The sequence below is a fragment of the Macaca nemestrina genome, chromosome 1 (genome assembly GCF_043159975.1).
Source record: "Macaca nemestrina isolate mMacNem1 chromosome 1, mMacNem.hap1, whole genome shotgun sequence".
Classification (NCBI taxonomy): Eukaryota; Metazoa; Chordata; class Mammalia; order Primates; family Cercopithecidae; genus Macaca; species Macaca nemestrina.
In genome coordinates this window covers 67402308-67422171 of record NC_092125.1, presented here as the reverse complement: position 1 = coordinate 67422171, position 19864 = coordinate 67402308, and the positions used below count along the sequence as shown (strand labels likewise).

General features: G+C 42.1%; 1 pseudogene; it reads right to left on the bottom strand.

Moving 5' to 3' along the window:
- Nucleotides 1-16455: 16455 nt before the first annotated feature.
- Nucleotides 16456-19183, bottom strand: LOC105484891 (transcription factor Dp-1 pseudogene; annotated as a pseudogene).
- Nucleotides 19184-19864: the final 681 nt, after the last annotated feature.

The window sequence follows — 19864 nt, the reverse complement described above, 5'->3', positions numbered from 1 at the left end:
GGCAGGGCACCGTGGCTGCTGCCAGTGGAGAGGAAAAAATTACCCAGGCTGATGCCTCCAAATAATTGATAATTTGCCTAAATGAACAAATCAAGTAAGATTTAATTGTTGGCAGGGACTGCCATCCAGGAACAGCAAAGTATATAATTGCTTAAGCCTTACATATGGCTTTCCACGCATCCCCCCTCCCTCCCCCTTTCTTTTTATAAACCAGGCATAATTGTTTAATGACATTGATGGGGAATAGACTTGTGACATTATAAATGACACTTATGACAGAACTGTCAGTTGATGACAGCTCACTGACAGTGCCAGTGAGAAATTAATCATTTTAGATGCTTTATGGTTTGCTCATTTAATGTCACAAATAAGATCTTGCTATCTAACCACATATAATCTCTTCCCAACAACCAACTCGGGTCCCTCTCCAGGGATAGTTTGGTTATTATCCTGCCTCTGGTATGGGGGCTGGCTGAGTGGGGCCTGGAGTCAATTTTTAAGAATAGTTGGTGGTGGGTTACCCGCAGGGAGACGCTAGAAATTCCCTGGGGAAATATGCACCTGAGCAGAGTCCATATTTAGTTCTCTCACTTGCCACTTGTTTAAGGAAGCTTTCAAGGGGAAAGAGCTAAACTGTTGGGACTGATTCTAATAAAGACAGAAAGCTGAGGCAGTAGAGAGGCTATTTTTAGCTGGTTAATGGGGAGTAAATGGGGCCACCCTGTGATATGCTAAGATATGCCTTGTGCTCACTGCTGCCTGGTACTCCCACACTCTCTGCTGGGCAGGCATCTGTTAATTGCTTTCTGTTGGACTTCACTTTGACATTTGGAGAAATGGAAGGAGACTGCCTAACTATTTTTTCCCTAATAGATGTCTCTGTGGAGCTTGGGAGCAAGGGAGGAAGGAAGTGAGGTGAGTTTGAAGCTTGTTCTCTGCTTGTTGAAGGTTTGCTAAAAACCTTCAACACAGTGTGCCTAAGGCACTTTGGCCTGGATTTTATTGAAAAACCCTGTGTGGGCTCCAGAAAATCAGTCACTGAAGTTTTTTCTTCCGTGCTGCATTGGCCTGTGCTCTATTTAATTGGAACACATGCTTATCTCTCTACCCACCTTTCCATACATTTTACTAATCTTGTAAATAGATTCTAAAAAATAATAAAATAAACTTTCCAATTTATAACAAAAAATGTTCTTCATCTCTTTGTGCATGCATCAGTGCTTTCTTGATGAGGCAGCTCCTGTCACCAAGCAGCAGAAGGCTAAAAATCAAGCTTCCTAGGGTGAAGGTGGTAGTTTCACTGGTACACAATCTTACCCCCTGCCTTTTCTTTCATTTAGGCACCTAAGTTGCATTTGTATTTGCATTTAGGTAGGTTTAGCTATGCGGTGTAGTGCAATTAATGGCCACTAGGTGGCAACAAAGGACCTCTTGGCCTGATTATTGGCTGTAGGCAGTGACTGATACAGGTGAAATGGGCCTGCCTTCTGTTGTAACAGTATCAGTGAAGACTTACTTGATGCTAACCACCTGGCAGGCACCATCATAAGTGCTTGCTTCTTATACATTAACATATCGATCTGCAACAATCCTGTGAGTATTACAGAGGTTAAGGAACTCACTCACATGCCTAGCAGTTGGCAGAGCTGAAATTTAGCCTTGGCTCTGACTAATGATAAAGGCTGTGTTCTTAGACTGCAGTTTACTACACCCTTACAAAATACCCTTCCAGTTTGGGGAAGAAGTTGAATAGCCAAAACAAATGCCTCACCATTACTGAGCTCTGAAGCTTCCTTCACATAAAATAAGAAAAAAAGGACCCAGAAAGAGCAAACTTATCAAGGTACACAGACTCTCAGATTTGGACAATTCTTGACCCTATAGTCTAGGCTTCCATCCAGTAGAGGGGCCTCCCTGGCACAGCCCTGAAAGAAGATCATGTGGTCTCTGCCAGACGACTTCTGAGACCCGGTTGCCAAATGAAGGTGGCATGAGTTTCTTCTCTGTCTGCTCATGGTGACTTTTCTAAGAAGAGGAATTCAGAGAGAGGAGACCAAAACAACAACAACAACAACAACAACAACAACAACAAAACCGAACAAACAATTTCACAGCACCTATCCATCAAAGTAGTTCTAGGGAACAACATGGATAGGATGGTTACTTTCATGTGTCCACTTGACTGGACTGTGGGGTGCCTAGACATCTGGTCACATAGTATTATGAGTGTGTCTGTGAAGGTGTTTCTGAAAGAGATTAACATTTGAATTGGCAGACTGAGTGAAGCAGATTGTCCTCACTAATGTGTGCGCGCCCCATCTGATCTGTTGAAGGCTTGAATAGAACAAAAAGGCTGACCCTGCCTAGAGTAAGAGAGAATTCATCCGGCCTGCCTGACTGCCTTTGAGCTGGGATATCATTTGTTTCCCGACGTTGGATTCAAACTAAAACATTGGCTATTCCTGGGTCTTGAGCCTGCTGGCATTTGGATTGGAACTTACACCATTGGCTCCCCTGGGGCAGCTTGCCACTGCAGATCTTAGAACTTAGCCTCCATAGTTGCATGAACGAATTTCTTATTTTATTTATATATAATATATATTATGCATATGTATGTATATATGTATGTATAATATATATTATACATACGTATATATACTATATAATACATATTATACATATGTGTATATAATATATAATATAGAAAATAAACAATTAGCTATATATTATAATATATAGAATTATAATGTGTATATATATAATATGTATTTTACACACATGCACATACATATCCTATTGGTCTATTTCTCTGAAGAACACAGACTAATACAAAAGGTCAACCAAAAAAATCTAAATTGTAAAAGAATGAAAGCCGCCTCCTTATGATAAGTAGTGCATGGTTAAGCAGGAGGGACTCTGGTGTCAGACCACCTGAGCTTTAGTGCTGGCTCTGCTCCCTCCTGTTTGTTCTAGGAAGCCTCAGTGACCTCCTCTTTATAATGGGGATAATCATAAATGAGATGATGCAAATACAATTCTTTGCACAGTGCTTGGCAATCGGTAAGTGTCTGTTACTTTTCTTAGGTATTTGTTATTTCTTTCAGTTACCAAGCAATCTTGGCAAAATAACTTACTCTACATTTTTTGCAAATGAAAAAACCTAGAAGGAAAAATAGGCATAACTCTCCTCTTTTTTCTTCTTGGAAGGGATGCATGAAGTCAAAATGGATTTAAAAAAAAAAAAAAAAAAAGGGCCAGGCGTGGTGACTCATGCCTGTAATCCCAGTGCTTTGGGAGGCTGAGGCAGGAGGATCACCGCAAGGCTCATGACCACTTCAAAGAGTCATCATTTAGTCAGTAACTGCTTTCAAAAGAGAGGAGAGAGGCCTTCCTGGAGAGCCCAGCCAGTGCAAACAGCAGTCATTTCTCCGTCACAGCTCTCGGGTCATTCAAACAGAAAAGCGTAGTGGAATGCAGATTGCCAGGGAAAAGCATTCTTCCAAAATAATGCACATAGCTTTGTGGGCCTCCCTTAGTTTTAAAAATTATTTCTTAAGAAAGAAAGAGGCCTCCCTGGTGTAGATATAACATTATTTTAGGCCGGGCACAGTGGCTCATGCCTGTAATCCCAGCACTAGGCAGGCAGATCACTTGAGGTCAGGAGTTCAAGATCAGCCTGGCTAACGTGGCAAAACTCTGTCTCTATTAAAAATACAAAAATTAGCCAGGTACAGTGGCGCACACCTGAAATCCCAGCTACTCAGGAGGGTGAGGCAGGAGAATCACTTGAACCTGGGAGCCAGAGGTTGCAGTGAGCCAAGATTGTGCCAGTGCGTTCCAGCCTGGGCGACAGAGGAAGACCTTGTCTCAAAATAAATAAGTAAATAAATAAATAAATAAAATTCTTTTAGTGGCACCTGCACCTAGTAAATAGCATCTAATGGAGGAGACTCAAATGCCAGTGCTGAACTTCTGAGGGAGCGGGTGCTCCTCCTTCAGTTCTTGACTCTGTCTTTCCCTCTCCACACCCACCTCACTCACATTGCTGGGGAGTTTGTACACTCGTGGCTTCAGCTGATCCGTCTCAGACAGAAATTAGAAGACCTTCCTCTGCATGCAACTCAACAACTGGACATTTCCACCTAGATGTCCAACTATTGCCTAGAACTCTACATTCTGAGGTACCACTCCCTATTCCTCCAGGCTCCTGGGCTAGACGGTTTGAGCTGATCTTGACCGCACCCCTCCCCTTCATCAGTTCCTGCCATGGTTTGCTCCCAGTTGTCTTTCAGGTTTATCCTTCTGTCTGCATCCCCATGGTTCAAGTGTCTCATGTTGCATGTCCAGATGCCTTCAACAGCCTTCGGGAGGCTCCCTGTTTCTCACCTATCTTTTGTCGAATCAATGTTTTAAAATACTCCTTGCGCCTTAACCTTCCCTTGCTCCAGACGCCACAGATACTTCCCACTGCCTGCTCCCCAGGTACAAGCTCCTCTGCCTGGTTTCCGTACTGTGCTCCTTTTCAGTTTAGTCAACCGTTAGGCTATTTTCCAGCTTCAGCCAGCAGGCCCCTGCCTGCCCTCCGGCTCCATGATGTTCCTCCAGCCCCCTTTGCACGTGCATTCAGCAGGCGCGTAATGAAAGCTGGAGGACTCTGTGCGTGTTCTCTACTTTCCCCTCTCCTCGCTGGCATCTACCACCCCGCATAGCCCTCCAAACCACTCCCACTTTATCTGCATTCTGATCCCATTTCTTCTTTGTAATTTAAATTTTAATTACACAAGTGATATAATGGTCCTTAAAAATAAACTTTATAGACAAGACTAAGGTCCCCTTTATCACTTCCTCCAATCTTCTTCCTTCCCCCTTGCCCAGGTAGCATGGCTAAGTGCTTGAGGAGTATACTTCCATGTATGGGTTTTTTTTTTTTTTTTTTTTTTGCCATTTTCATTTACATATGTATATAGGCTCATTAAGGATTTGTAGAATTTATATTGTATGTGCCAAGTAAAAAATATCAATGGCATCATATATTTACATTTTGTAAACTTGCTGGACATCTATCCATGTTAGCCTACTTAGAGGAGCCTCACACTGGTTATCTGATGTGCACGGCTCTGTAGTATGAATAACCACTCATTTAACCATTACCTCTTTTATGGGTATTAGGTTATTCCAGTGTCTATGTGTGCAAACTCTGCTTCATGAAACAATCCAGGAATACTTCCTTTTGTCTGTGTGTGGATTGCGTTCGCATCTGTTTTCCTCTCAGGATCATATAGTAAGGTTAGAATTAAGCCGATATTTATTGAACAATTCTTATGTAGCAGGCACTGAGACATTTTTACAACAAACCTTGAGTTAGAGATACTCATTTCCCATTCTATAGATGAGAAAACTGAGGCTTCAAGAGACAAAGTGAGTCAGGTGTTGAAAACACATTAAAGTGGTTGTTCCTAACAGTCACTTGTGCTGGGTTCTTCCCGGAACTCCCCACTGTGAATCTCATGATGGTGGAAACGACATACCATACCTCTTTTTATCCTCTAATATGTCCTGGCTACACAATAAATCTCAATAAAACTTGATTGAATATTTGGGAGACAAATTAGCACTATTGTATTAACTAGCAGGATATTTTATTTAGGTATTTTAGCAACAATAAGAAGACGCCAGCATCACTGAGTAGCTGGTTAAAATATTATTAGAAGTTAATTCATATTTTAGCAGATAATTCCTAATTAATTTGCTGTAGTTATCTTGTTAAATGTCAATTAAATCTCTCCACATCCCTTACAGGTTTCTGCTATTCATAAAATGTAATTATGCAGCTATTGCTCATGTACTTTTTATTGCTTATACAATCTACCAGTTAAATACAAGTCAAAAAGATTTATCTTCCGAGTTCTTAATAACGTCACTAAATGTTCTAATTAATAATCAATAACCTATTTGCATAATTAATTAAAGAAAGAATCCTAATGGGATGGTGCCTTGTAGCTAGCCACACTGAGCCTGGAACTTTCATCTCCTATAGCAATCCTAGCTCAGAGTGGAAGAGTTTATTTGAACAACTTGTTCCTTCCGGGCACAGAGAAGTGCTGGGCTTAGCATTAGCGACGGGAACTCAGATGATTCTGCTGGGAAATCCTTATGTACATTGTTTCTTAACAATGTGTAATGTAAGTATCTCCATGGAATGTAACCTATTTGTTGGACATGAATTTTCACTAATACAGGCTCAAGTGAACAAAAATAAGTTTCTTCATCTTCTTAAAAGCCAATTCAATTTTCTGAACCTAAGCCCTCATTCCATCTGATGCAGAAATGTAATCTAGTCACCTCTGAGTAAATTTACTCCTATGTAGTATCTTCTTGGATACTACATCCTAAATGGGGTTAGGATTCAGTTACATTATAGATTTGAAAAAATTCTCCCTTTCAGTTTGTTCCCTCCCCCACCTCCTCGGCACAGGTTTTTAGCTGGAGAGGAGGTGGTTTTGCAATGGTCCTCCACCATGGTGTCATCTGGACAGGAGCTGCCCATTTCCCAGGGTCCACCTGTCTTGATCCTGAGCTGTTGTCCTTTGGGATGTAACATGAATGTTTGGTCTTTGAGGGAGCCCCTTTCACACTTCCCCACCACAAGGTGTTTGGTCATCCCAATCCTTTAGGAGCTGCATTCTCTGAAGTATTTGTGGTTTTGCTGTAGCCTCCACCATCCGGGCTCACAGGGTTAGTCTTCATTTTCCTTGTTTGGACTCCCAGGCTCCTGTGCATCCATCAGCCCTTCTTCATCCTTCTTGTGAGCTTGAAGATCACATGGTTCTGAGTGTTTCTGTGACCCTGGAAAGACTAAGGGGGCACTCAGGGGTCCTCACTGCTGCAGCATAGCCTTGCAATCTTTCTGCTTTGTTGTTCACCTGCCCAAAGGCACCAGGGTCCCTGTAAGGAATGTTAAAGACTGAATCTCTGCATCTATCCCTCTCTATGCTGAAAACATAGGTCTCTCTCTGACCCAGAAAAACAATGATTCTTGTTCTACTCCCTTCTTCCAAATTATCTGTCTGGGTGTGGTGGGGGCATGACACAAGGAGGAATCCACATCTCTGTTTCCTGGATTCCCCTCTGACTCTTTCCTCTCTCTTTTACATATGGAGAAAACAGTTGGGGCAGAGATGTTTCTACCTAGATGCATTCCTTTTCCTATATTTTCTGTCTCACACCAGAAATCTCAACACTTTATTTCAGAAACTAACAATGTGACATCTTTGTTCTCTAGCTCTGGGGTTGAAGGTGGCCCCTTGTCAACAGCTGGAGCAAGGATGGACACAGGGAGGTAAAAAAAAAAAAAAAAAAAAAAAAAACCTGGCTGGGCACAGTCACTCACACTTGTAATCCTAACACTTGGAGAAGCTGAGGCAAAAGGATTGTTTGAGCCCAGGTGTTCGACACTAGCCTGGGCAACATAAGGAGACCCTGTCTTTACACACACACACACACACACACACACACACACACACACACACACACACACACGCCAGGCCTGATGTCACATACCTATAGTCCCAGCTACTCAGGAGGCTGAGATGGGAGGATCTCTTGATCCCAGGAGATAAAGGTTGCAGTGAGCCATGACCACACCCCTGTACTCCAGCCTGGGCAACAGAGTGAGACCCTCCTCAAAAAAAAAAAATTGTGCCATATAACATCTCAAATTGTTACTCTATCACACCATTGTCATGTCAGAACCAAGGCTGATGATGCTGAAATATCTGAAGCCATCCAGTGTTCATTTCAAAGAGGACCAGCCCAAATCAATGACACAGAGGCAGAGAGGCAAGCATGGAACCTGAGGGCTGCATGAGGTGTGATTCATCCAGCTGTGGAGTCAGTTTTTCTTGCCTAAATTCAAGAGGATGAATGAGTTGACCCCCCAAAGGAACTTTCCGTTTCCAGCGAGTTTCTCTTAAAACAGAAAAAGTGCTTGTCTGATTTATTTTTTTTTTTTATTCCAACTCTTCTGGTTTTACTTAAAACATAAGTCTATATGCTTGGGGCTGAGAGCTGCACATTCTTAAGCATTTTCAAAGAAGCCAAAAAAAAAAAAAAAGGAAAAGGATTTAAAATAAAATCCCATCATTGTTCATTGAACAACAAAGTGCAACTGGCGAAAAGAAATAATATTTTGATTTGGAAGGAAAAAAACTGCTGAGCACATCCTGAGCCTCTTAATGGAGTTGCCTCGGTTCAGACAACAGTGGCAGAACAGCCACACATCAGATCAACCAGACATATTATCACCCCCTGTAAAGGCGATTGCTTGTCATCTTTTATGAAGCGTCTGCCCCTTTTGGTTGTCAACAGTGAGGAGACTTACATCTTCTTTCCTGCTTATTCTTCCTCCTGGATCTTATCATGGGGGAACTGCTTCTCCACAACGACCCTTCTCACAGAGAAGAGCTGCTGACTCTGTCCAGGATAACAGAAATAAGACGAAACAGGATAAGTCTATTTCGCAAAGCTGGGAAAGGATTGCCAATCAGCTCAGCACCAGTACACTGGATAGCAGCACAGGAAGCTCCCCTGAAGATCATCTTGTCCATCTTCTGTCTTTTGCAAGATGCTCTTCTAGAGATCCCTCCCTTACCTCAAAAGTCTCCAGGGAAGGACACTCCTCAGCTTCCTGCTATTGGCCATGACAATGTCTTATATTTGGAATGCTTTATATCTAATTGAAATCTTTTCTGTCATCTTTTACTTTCCTTCTTCCTCACAAAGCTTGCCCCATAACAAAATTATAAAATAGGTAAAGGTTGGTTTTAGTGCCTTCTCTTCTCTCCCCACCCCCACTCTTTAATGCATCCTCTGCTCTTTCCATTTTCCAAGGTTTTCTGTGTCTTAGTTGTCATAAAGAAAAGTAGATGGGTATGTTTTTTTTTTTTCCTAAGACATTGGTCCCTTGCAAGATAAGATCTGCAAGAAGTAAGCAATGCTTAATACAAAATGCTGAATTATTAATGATGACATTTCAGGAAACTCTAAAAGGGATATTGGGGTTAGGGTGAACTTTGCCCACATCTCTCAAGTAATGTCATGCATGTAAGATTAACCATGAGTATTGAGTCAAGGCAGCCAGCCTAAACTTTGGGAGACCTGCATCCGTTTCCCCTTTATTTATTTATTTATTTTTTTTTTTGAGACGGAGTCTTGCTCTGTCACCCGGGCTGGCGTGCAGTGGCCGGATCTCAGCTCACTGCAAGCTCCGCCTCCCGGGTTTACGCCATTCTCCTGCCTCAGCCTCCGGAGTAGCTGGGACTACAAGCGCCGGCCACCTCGCCCGGCTAGTTTTTGTATTTTTAGTAGAGACGTGGTTTCACCGTGTTAGCCACGATGGTCTCGATCTCCTGACCTCGTGATCCGCCGGCCTCGGCCTCCCAAAGTGCTGGGATTACAGGCTTGAGCCACCGCGCCCGGCCCCGTTCCCCCTTAATAGCTGTGCCACTTACCTTGATTTATTCAACCTCTTGGAGCCTCATTTCTCCTATCGGAAAAATGGGAGTAATTGGCCTACTTTACAGGCTGTTGTGAGGATTACAAGAGATGATGTAGATAATGCACATTCTACAATGCCTGCCAGGTATATTGTCCTTAATACAAACTGGCTGTCATTATTATTATTGTTGTTATCCATGGTTACTTTTTATGAATGCAATCCAAAGATTTTCAGCCAAGCCAGTGGAATACTAAAAAGTTTGAGTGGGGAGCAGTTGCTCTTTCTGCTGATATACTTGATAAATATTACTATATGACTAACAAATATCTTTCTCTCTCCCCAGGATAACATAGGCAGGTAGCGAAGAAAAAGAGGCACAGAAGAGGCTCCCCAGAGCACAGTAGGAGTGGGTAGGCAGTGAGTAGGAGTGAGGATGGCTGTCCTTGTCCTCTGTCTGCCCTAAACATTTTTGTGGTTCCCATTAAACAGTGTGAATGTCAACAAGGGCTGGGATTTGGGTTGAACTTATTCATACTTCACATCTCCGTATTTTATATTTCCCAGGACTGACCCACATGCAGCCTCTTTCATTCTGAGATAGAGGTCTGCTTAGCATACAGCCAAGTAGATAGACAAATCGTGATTTGGTGAAACCTAGAAGAATTATGAACTGTAGCAAAAATAGCCAGCGAAGGCATAGCTAAGGCATATTTTCCTTTCCCCTTGATATCAGTGGAAATGTGCATCTTCAGGCATCACAGAAATAATCACCCACTCTATATATTTTCCCCTTTTTATGGTTTTTATTGGTATAGCAACATTATTCAAGCTAGGCTCTTCCATCTCCCAAGCCAATTTCTTTTGCATCTGTGTTTATATTGATGCTATTCAAACAATGATCTTCCACTTCCCCTGTCAGTTTCCATCGTGCATTTCACATATTATGAACTTATTTAAACAAAAATAATCCTCTCTGGGTACATTTCTTTCCCATCTGTTTCTCCCCTGCCCTATACTACCAATTCTCATTTCAAAACAACATTGTAATATCATTTATTGTTATTTTCTCTTGTTTTTAAGCTGCTTCTGTAGCATTCAGGGTGGAAAGGTTGGGTGGGGGAAAATATACAGCATTAATGATTTATAGTTAAGAAGGTATTTCATACTCAAAATGTTTCTAAAAGGATTTCTATCAATTTTTAAGAGTAATGAGATCTCAGCAATTATGACATCCTATATTTGTAGGGTGCTTTACAGTTAGTTTTTCATGTACTTTCACTAAGTGTCATTTTAAGGAGCTCGGAAAAAGAAAAGAAAAAGGAAAAATAGAGCTTGTTATCTAGATCATTCTAAATATACAGATTTTTGGCAACCTACAATACACTATGTTGAAGTCAAAATAAAATATAAAGGTGGATCTCTAAACTTAACATTGTATTTTTTGAATCACAGAGTAGTGATTCTAGACATACCTAGAGACTGGGTGGTCTTCGGTGTGTCTGAAGAGCAAAGAGAAGGTGGGGGGTTTATTAGAAAGGGAAATGTTATTATTTTGAAAGAAAGTTTCTTGGCACTGGGAGAGTTTTAGGAGATGGTAAGCTCTGATTGGTGAATGATGGTGGTAGGTAAAATCTAGTCTTGAGAGTTGTGGCAGGCTGTTTCGGCAGCTATTTGATCTAACTAGTTTTAGAGTTACAGCAGGCAGTTTCAGCAACTAGGCTTGCAGAGAATTAAATTCTTTGCACAGTGTTATGTGCCCTAAGTGTTCCCCACCCTGGCTTCTTGGCTCTGATTCAGTTGGGTTATGACAAGAGTGATCCAATTCGTATAATCACCCTTCAAACTGGACATGCAGATGTTTGAATCGTTTGCCTGTCTCCAATATGCCTGGTATTGTGGAGACACAGCTATTTGTCTACTAGAATCCATGTGAGGTGGTGGGGGTTTGCTTGGAATTGTTCTTAATTTTGGAAATGATGTAAACAGAGAGAGGTAAGTCTGTCCCTGAATATGAATACATGTTTAGCTTAATAATATTTCTTTATAGTTCCCATTTGTTTAGAGATTGTATTCTGTTTCCCAGGCTCAGAAAGACTTGTTAGAAATACTCTAATCCTTTCTAAATCAGGTGTCTGTGCACCTATTTCCATATAGATATCTTAGGAGCATGAGTGATAATTTATTCTCATAATCTGCCTACAAAAGAAGGTGGTTCCTCCTTCCTCTGCCAGCCTTGCCCAGATGAAAGGGCCAGAGCCTCCTGCATGCTTCTGAGGCCAGCTGTGGGAAATCAACTGAGATTTTTGAAGAGAAATAAGCCTTTTTAGTCTTTGAAGAAATATCTGTAGAACCCACACTCTGGTAGACAACTTCCAGAGGTCACTTAATTCTGCATGGAGTTTCTAACTCAACATGTATATATGGGTCATGTTTCTTCCTCTGGAAAGGCAGATTTGACAAGTTAATATTATCTCACAGAACACACACTCTTCATATGAGAGGTGCTGTAGTGATTCAGAGTTGTTTTTCAAGGGTTCGTGGGCTAGACTGGAATCTCTCACATGCAGGAAGAACATTGATGAGGCATCCATCCTGTCTGACCTCAATCCTTCCTGCAGCCTTGAAGCCCAATATTCCTGAGTTGAACTTTAAAACCTGCCCCAGGTTGGAGATTCTTGCTCCACTTTCTGCAGGCTAAAGAAGTAAGATTCTTCTAATTGTTTTTCATCTGTGATGGTTTTACAAGTGAGGAAGAGCTTATAAGTCTCTTTTACAGTTCATTACAACTGAGAAACCTTATTTAGTCAAAGAAAATTGTCCTTTGGGGAATGATTAGAATTTGCAAGGAGTAAAATCTTTTGGGAGTAGAAAACATTCTCTGCATGGTACAGAAAACAAAAACAAAATCCCCAAACCTACTCCACAATACAATTTCTCATTAAGTAAATGAAATGGCCTTTTCCTTTTCTCAACTCAACCCTATGAGTTTTAATCAATTTAGTTTCTGCTCTCCTGTCCTTGTTTTCTATTTTTCTCCAGTGGATCACTTCTGGTTTCAGTACCATAAAAGGACAGACTTTCTAAAAGTTGGAAAATCCAAAGTTAAAATATATAGCCTTGAATCATAGTTATTAAAAGTTCCTATGCAGTGTCTTAGATGGGTGAGATCAAGCAAGTCAGACTCAAAAGGGGATTGAACTCTTCTTACCAGGAGAAATTAGCATCCTGTTATCTATAAATAGGTCATCCCCATCAGAAATCATCATAGGCGTGACCTTTGTAGTCATCACTGACATAATCTTTATTTCCAAAATCTTTTTCTACTCCTGTAGTTCATCCTGGCCTCTTCTGGCTTGAAACAATCTCTTTCAGGAACTTTGGAGTCCATAATCTTGACTTCTTTACCAAGGCAGCTCACGTTGCTTCTTTTTCTGGTCTTGACTATATTCAAATTCCACTGTCCTAACTAAATACTATCACATAGATAAAAGTAAAGGGATTTCTAATATCAAGAGGCTCAGAGATATAGCCCTGATATGATGTGCTCAATCATAGGAGGAGTAGCAGGGAATGAAGGGGCTGTGTAGAGTTTCTCAACACTTCATGGAAAGTTAGAATACCTGCCTGAATTCTCCATGTGAGGTCTAATAAATTTTTCTGATCAATTGTACATGTGCTAAACGATAATTTGAAGCATGTTTGAAAGATACGGTTCTATGTTTAGGCAGTTTTGACAGTCATTTATTATAAATACCGTCTTGGTTTATGTCACTCTCCCTAAACTACGTTTGAGGTGCAAAATTCTGGTTTTGGATTCTGAAGGCTTGCTTTCCAATGCTCTCTCTGTGGCAATCAATTGTGTGATCTTTGGTAAGTCATACAGTGGCTCTGGGACAATTTCACATTTGAAAAATGTGGAAATAGGGCTGGGTGACCAAGGAGGGAGTTAAAGAGGTAGGCAAGCACAGTGTTTTACACTGATTGTCCCAGGATAAGTTTATAGACCTTGTTGGGCTTCAGTTTCATCAGGACATTTTAGTGAATGACAGCTTTCTGTGCTCACCCCAACAAGTCCTATTCAGTAGTGTTTGCAGGGAGAAGCAGTCCAGTTGCTCATTTAATCAGTCAAGTTGCTTATTTAATCAGTGTGTTAGGTGATTTTGATGTTCAGGGTCCTCACACCATACCTTGAGAAACTTACCCAGGGAGGTATAATTCAGAGTCCCAGAGAACCTCTCCTTTCCATCCCATCACTAGCACTAGAAAGGTCCTTGAGGGGTACAAAGGGAAGACTTCTCATTGGGCTTAAAGCCCAAATGTCTGAGATAAAAGCAATCACACTAATGAATAACTAACAAGCATGGGTCCTTTCCAGATCAGGTTTTGAAAAGGCCAGTACAAACCAGCTGTGGCCAGTCAATACTAGCCTAAACTAGTTGGGCCATCACAGCCTATTTAAACTGTGATCAGTTGAAACTACTCTACACTGATCAGGTCCATCCATGACTAGTCAGAACCATCATAGACTGATTGTAGCTGGTCAAAATCAGTTGAAACCAGTTAGGTTCGGCCATAGCCAGTGTAAACCAGCTGTGACCCAGTAAAACTGGTCAAAACAAATTGGAACAGGCAGTAATGGAGCAAAACCAGCATAAATCTGTTGTGCCCAGTTCAAACCACTCTAAACTGGTCATGCCCTTTAATAACCATTAGAAACTGGTGTTATGGGCCACTTAATACTGGCCTAGACCAGTTGCAGCCAGTCAGAACAGGTCTAAACCATTTGTGGCTAGTTATAACCAGTCAAAATGGTAAGAGCCTGCCATGAACAATCAGAACCAGTATAAACTGGTTGTAACAAGTCACAGTTGAACCTAGCTGAAACCAGCATCAATATTTTGCAGCTGGTTCGCCAGGCGCGGTGGCTCACGCCTGTAATCCAAGAACTTTGGGAGGCTGAGGCGGGTGGATCATGAGGTCAGGAGATTGAGACCGTCCTGGCTAACATGGTGAAATCCCCTCTCTACTAAAAATACACAAAATTAGCCGGGCATGGTGGTGGGCACCTGTAGTCCCAGCTACTCGGGAGGCTGAGGCAGGAGGATGGCGGTGAACCCAGGAGGCAGAGCTTGCAGTGAGCTGAGATCGCGCCACTGCACTCCAGCCTGGGCGACAGAAGGAGACTCCGTCTGTCTGTCTGTCTGTCTCTCTCTCTCTCTCTCTCTCTCTCTCTCTCTCTCTCTCTCTATCTATATATATATTTGGTGAAAAGTGGTCTAAAGCAGTTGTGGCCACTTGAAATTGGTTAGAATCATCAATGACTGATTGAAACCCAGCAAAACTGGTTGTGGATGGTCTATGCAGGGTTTAAACCAGTCATAGCCAGTCATAGTTGGTTCAGGCAAATTATGGCAGGTCAAAATCAGCCAAAACCAATTGCAGCTGATCAGAGGCAGCCTAAACTGGTTGAAGTTAGTCTAAACTGGTCAGAACCTGCCATGACCAGTCAGAATGGCATAAACCAATTGCAGTTGGTCAAAATGAGTAATGAGTCAAAACTGATTGAGGCTGGGCATAGGTGGTCTAAAACAGTTGTGGCCAATTAAAATAAGTTGTGACCAGCCACAACCAGCTTAAATTGTCTACATCCAGTCAGAACTGGTTTGAACTTATTATGGCCTGTTGAAATCAGTCAAAACTGCTTGAATAAAAAACCACGACCAGTGAGAAACACAGAAATAAACCAGGGCCACTGAAAATTGGCCTAAATCAGTTGTACCCTGTTAAAGCCAGTCTAAACCAGTTGTGGCTGGTCATAATAGGTCCAAACTGGTTTGGGACAGTCAAAACTGGTCTAAACCATTTGTAACAGACCATGACCAGTCAGAAATGGCCAAAATCAACTGTGGCTGGTAAAAATCAGCCTAAACCAGTTAGTTGTTCCATATTCAATCTGTCTAACCCTGTCATGGTTGGTCATATGAATCCAAACTAATTGTGGCCAGAAGAAACCAGCCTAAACAGATTGTAGCCAGTTAGAGTCAGCCTAAATCATTTGTGGCCAGTTAAAACTCATCTAAATCAGTTGGAAATAGCCCAGACCAGAAAGAACTGGTATAAACAGGTGGGGACCGGTCACAACTGGTTGAAGCTGATCTCGGCCAGTTTAGACTAGCTTTTAGCTAGTTTCTCCTGGTTTTGACTCATTATGTATGGCTTCAACGTTATGATGGGCAGTGTCCAGGGATAAACAGCAGTGTCCAGCACTGACTGCTCATGACTGTTCATAGAACGGTGGCAGCACATGATGAACAGCAAGCCATAGATTACTGGAGTTCCTCAAATTAAAAATAAACTTTTGTGAATTGTGGTTTTCATTTGCCTATACCTTGTGAGTAATGATGCTGAACATATTTTCATGTGCTTCTTGGACATTTACAAACTGTTTTTGTAGAAATAGCTACTGAAGTCCTTGCTCAATGTTTAAAGTAGTTGAAACTGGCTTTGTTGCTTCTTGCTTGTGCAGAAGGTTTTTCGCTTTATGTGATTCCATTTGTCAAATTTTGCTTTTGTTGCCTGTGTTTTTGAGGTCTTACTCCAGAAATCTGTGTCCAGATCAATATTCTGGAGTGTTTCTCCAATGTTTTCTTCTAGTAGTTGCATAGTTTTAAGTCTTAAATTTACAGCCTCAATCGATTTTCATTTGTTTATATGACAAGAAATAGGAGTCTACTTTCATTCTTCTGCATAAGGATATCCAGTTTTCCCAGTGCTATTCATTGAAGAGACTATCCTTTTCCCAAAGTATGTTATTGATGCCTTTGTTGAAAATGAGTTAACTGTATATTTGTGAATTTATTTCTGGGTTCTCTATGTTTACTTTTTTACTTTTTTATTTTTTTAAATGCCCATGCATGTTTTATTAATAAAAACTAACAGTGTCAAGTTAAACAAGTCAAACAATGAAAGTCTTTTTTTATTCCATAAAATATCGCAGAAAAGTTTGTGTTTCAATAAAAAGACTCATTCTAGAACAGGTAGCTAATGTGCAGTTAATGGGTTTTGTGAATAAATTTTAAGAGACTACTGCCTGTCCTTAAATTTGTCTTTTTATATAAAAAAAGAACTATTAAAAATGATTGGCATATTTTGAGTTAAAAATTGTTAAAACACTCCCTATATTTAATTTCAATTTTATAATAGATTACAGAAGATGCTTATGAAACAAACACAACATTTGTTTCAGTACGTGTCTTTAAATGATAGACTTGTAAGTATGTAAACAACTATATAATAAAAGGGTTTCAAACGCTGCCTGTAAGAAATCAGGCAAATTTTACCATAAGCAATAAACCATTCCAAGTCTTCCAAGCCTGCTAGACAGTCTCCATAGCCGCACCAGCATGGCAATAAGCTTTAACCAAACAAAACAAAAACAAACAAAAACACTTTGCAATTTGTTGCTGCAAAATAGGGAGAGAAAAGAGTGTATAAACTTGATGGAATCACAACAGTCAATATAATTTAAGGGAGAATAAAGTCAGTAAGGTTGATGGTGTTTATTGTTTAGAAAGTCGAATTCTGCTGTTTGCTTGGGGCTCTTGGACACCGTGCCACTGAACAAATGGACAACTCCGCAGAGTCTCACTCTCTGCCAGCGTGGGTGCTGTCTAGACTCACGGCAAATAAATGGCATTCGGTGCTCACCATCCACAACAGGAGGGCGTTTTATTTTCATGTATGAGGATGAAATACAATTTCTTCAGCAAACTCAGCAAAAACCGTTAAGGGGCAAAAAATAAGTCTGCACTTAAAGAAAAACAGAAAATGAAAAAACACAAAATCCTAAAAAGTAAATAAACGCCCCTCATCAGCACACTGGTATCAAAACACACATCCACAGCATGTCTTACTCCTACGTGAAACAATCCTTGCTTATCGGAGGTGCATATCTAAATTCAACGGCTTACCAATATCTTCTTAGGAGTAGGCCAAAAGGAAACAGAAAACCCACATTAAAAAAAAAAGTTTCTTTTCCCTAAACGTTTTCTTGAAGCTGAATGTGAAGTGGAGAGGACGTCAGTCATCCTCGTTGTTCTCGTTGAAGTCGTCATCCTCGTCATTCTCCCGGACGCAGGACACCGTACTGAGGTTGGAGCTTGTGGCCAGCATCCCATCTGCACCGTTGGTCAGGTCACTGGCAGAGAGTTTCGTGCCGTTAGACATGGAACGTGCCGTCGTGATGAACACGCCTCCAACAGTTAGTTCCCTGAGCCATTTCTGTCACGTACAGCTCCAGGGCCTCTGGGACCAGACTTCTGGCCATTTTAAGGTCTTCGGCAGAGCAGCTTCCGGACTCCAGCCCACAAGCCGTGCTCATCCGCTTCAGCACTTCTATGTCATCCTATATTTCAGATGTGTTGTCAAATTTAAACAGATACTCGAGTTTGTCGTTGGAGATGTTGCAGTCGATGACGGTCTTCTTGCTGGTGTTAACGATGATGAGGGCAGGTGGATGAGCGAGCTGGGCGTCCTTGGCCGGCTGGCCTGCTGCTCCTCTTGCTGGTTTCTCTCTTCACCAGATTCTTGAAGGCAATTTGCTGTCGAATAAAAAACCTGAAATTGAGATTTTCTGTTTTATTCTGTCAAGTCTCCTCCGTCTTTCCACCTCTAAGTTCTGACATTCCTAAGTCCAGTTGGTGGGCAGACCAACCCACTTGATCTCCTTTTTCTCCTTGGAGATGATGTTCATGGCCATCAGCACGTTTAAGGCATCATAGATGCGCCGTCTTATTCTGGTCATAAGCTGACTCACTTGGTAAGATCTGGTTGCCGGCAGCACTGAACTCTGCGACCAGCTCTTCCACCACTTCGTGGTAGGAAGTGGTCCCTTTCCACTGCACCTTGTCTCAGACCTTCATGGAGAAATGCCACAGGCCTTGCTATTCTTTTCTCCTTTCCTGTTGCGCTTCCGGGCAGACCAACCACGGCTGGTTCTGAGAGGTAAAGTGAGTGCCGGCTGTGTGTGGGCTTCCTACCACGAGGATATTTGACGCTGCCGGTTTCTGAGGTGTACCGGTTACCACTTGCTGGGCAATGTTGACATTGAACTGTACAAAGGTTTTCGGCAAGAGCTGCTTCCCGAGCGGGTTGACAATGGAGGAGTGAACTGTCACAAGGGACACCAACGCCTTTTCCCGGACTAAGGTTCTGGTCTATGAAGACCTTGAGTTCTCCGTTGGCTTCAATTAGACCGGCAACTTTCGCCATGTTACCAGATCTGGGAAATCAATGCTGTAAACGATCACCCTCCCAGAGAAGAAAAATAATGTTTCTGGGCGCAGCCCCTGCGTCCCGGAGCAACATGCAGACTCGCGGGACCACCCCAGACCCCGGCGGCGCCGGCCCAGCTGACAGGTAACTCTAACAAGTGGGCTTCCGGGATCCGAGTCGCGCGCCTGTCGCTAGGCCTCCGGCCGCCTCTGCACGTCTCCCGCGCGCGCTGGAACCGGGTACCCGCAGGCCGCCGTGGGGCGGCCTCTCCTCCCCGACCCTCTGCGCTCCGGCCAACCCTGGCCCTGGCCTCTACCCCCAGTCCGGCGCGGGCGCGGGCGCTGCTGTCAGCGGGAAGGGCCCAGCCCGGGACCCCCTACCCGCGGCACCTGGCTGCCGGGCCCGGCCGCGTGGGCGGGGGAAGTGGCGGCGCTGAGAGGCGCAGGCTGGGGTAGGGCCGGGCTGTCCAGGTGGTCCCGGCCGTGGAGAGGTCCCTCTGGGTACGGGGACCTCTATGTTTATTTTTTTATGCCAGTACCATGCTGTTTTGGCTACTATAACTTTATAGAACATTTTGAAGTCTGGTAGTGTGATGCTTCCAGCTTTGTTCTTTTTACCTAAGAATGCTTTGGCTATTATGGGTCTTTTTTGGCTCGTGTTAGTTTTCGGATTATTGTTTCTATTTCTGTGAGGAATATTACTGATACTTTGCTAGGGATTGCATTGAATCTGTAGAACACTTTGAGTAATATGAACATTTAACAATATTGATTCTTCCAATATGTAAACATGGAATATCTTTTCCCTTTTTTGTGTGTCCCCTTCAATTTCTTTCATTGGTGTTTCATAGTTTTCATTCTAGAGATTTTTCACCTCTTTGGTTGGGTTGATTCATACTTCTTTTTCATAGCTATTGTACATTCTTGGTTTTCTTTTTCAGATTGTTCACTGTTGACATATAGGAAGGCTATTAATATTTGTGTGTTGATTTTTTATCTTGCAGTTTTACTGAATTTGTTTATCTGTTATGAGAGATTTTTGATTGAGTCTTTAGGTTTGTCCATATATAAGATAAGATAATCTTCAATCAAGAAT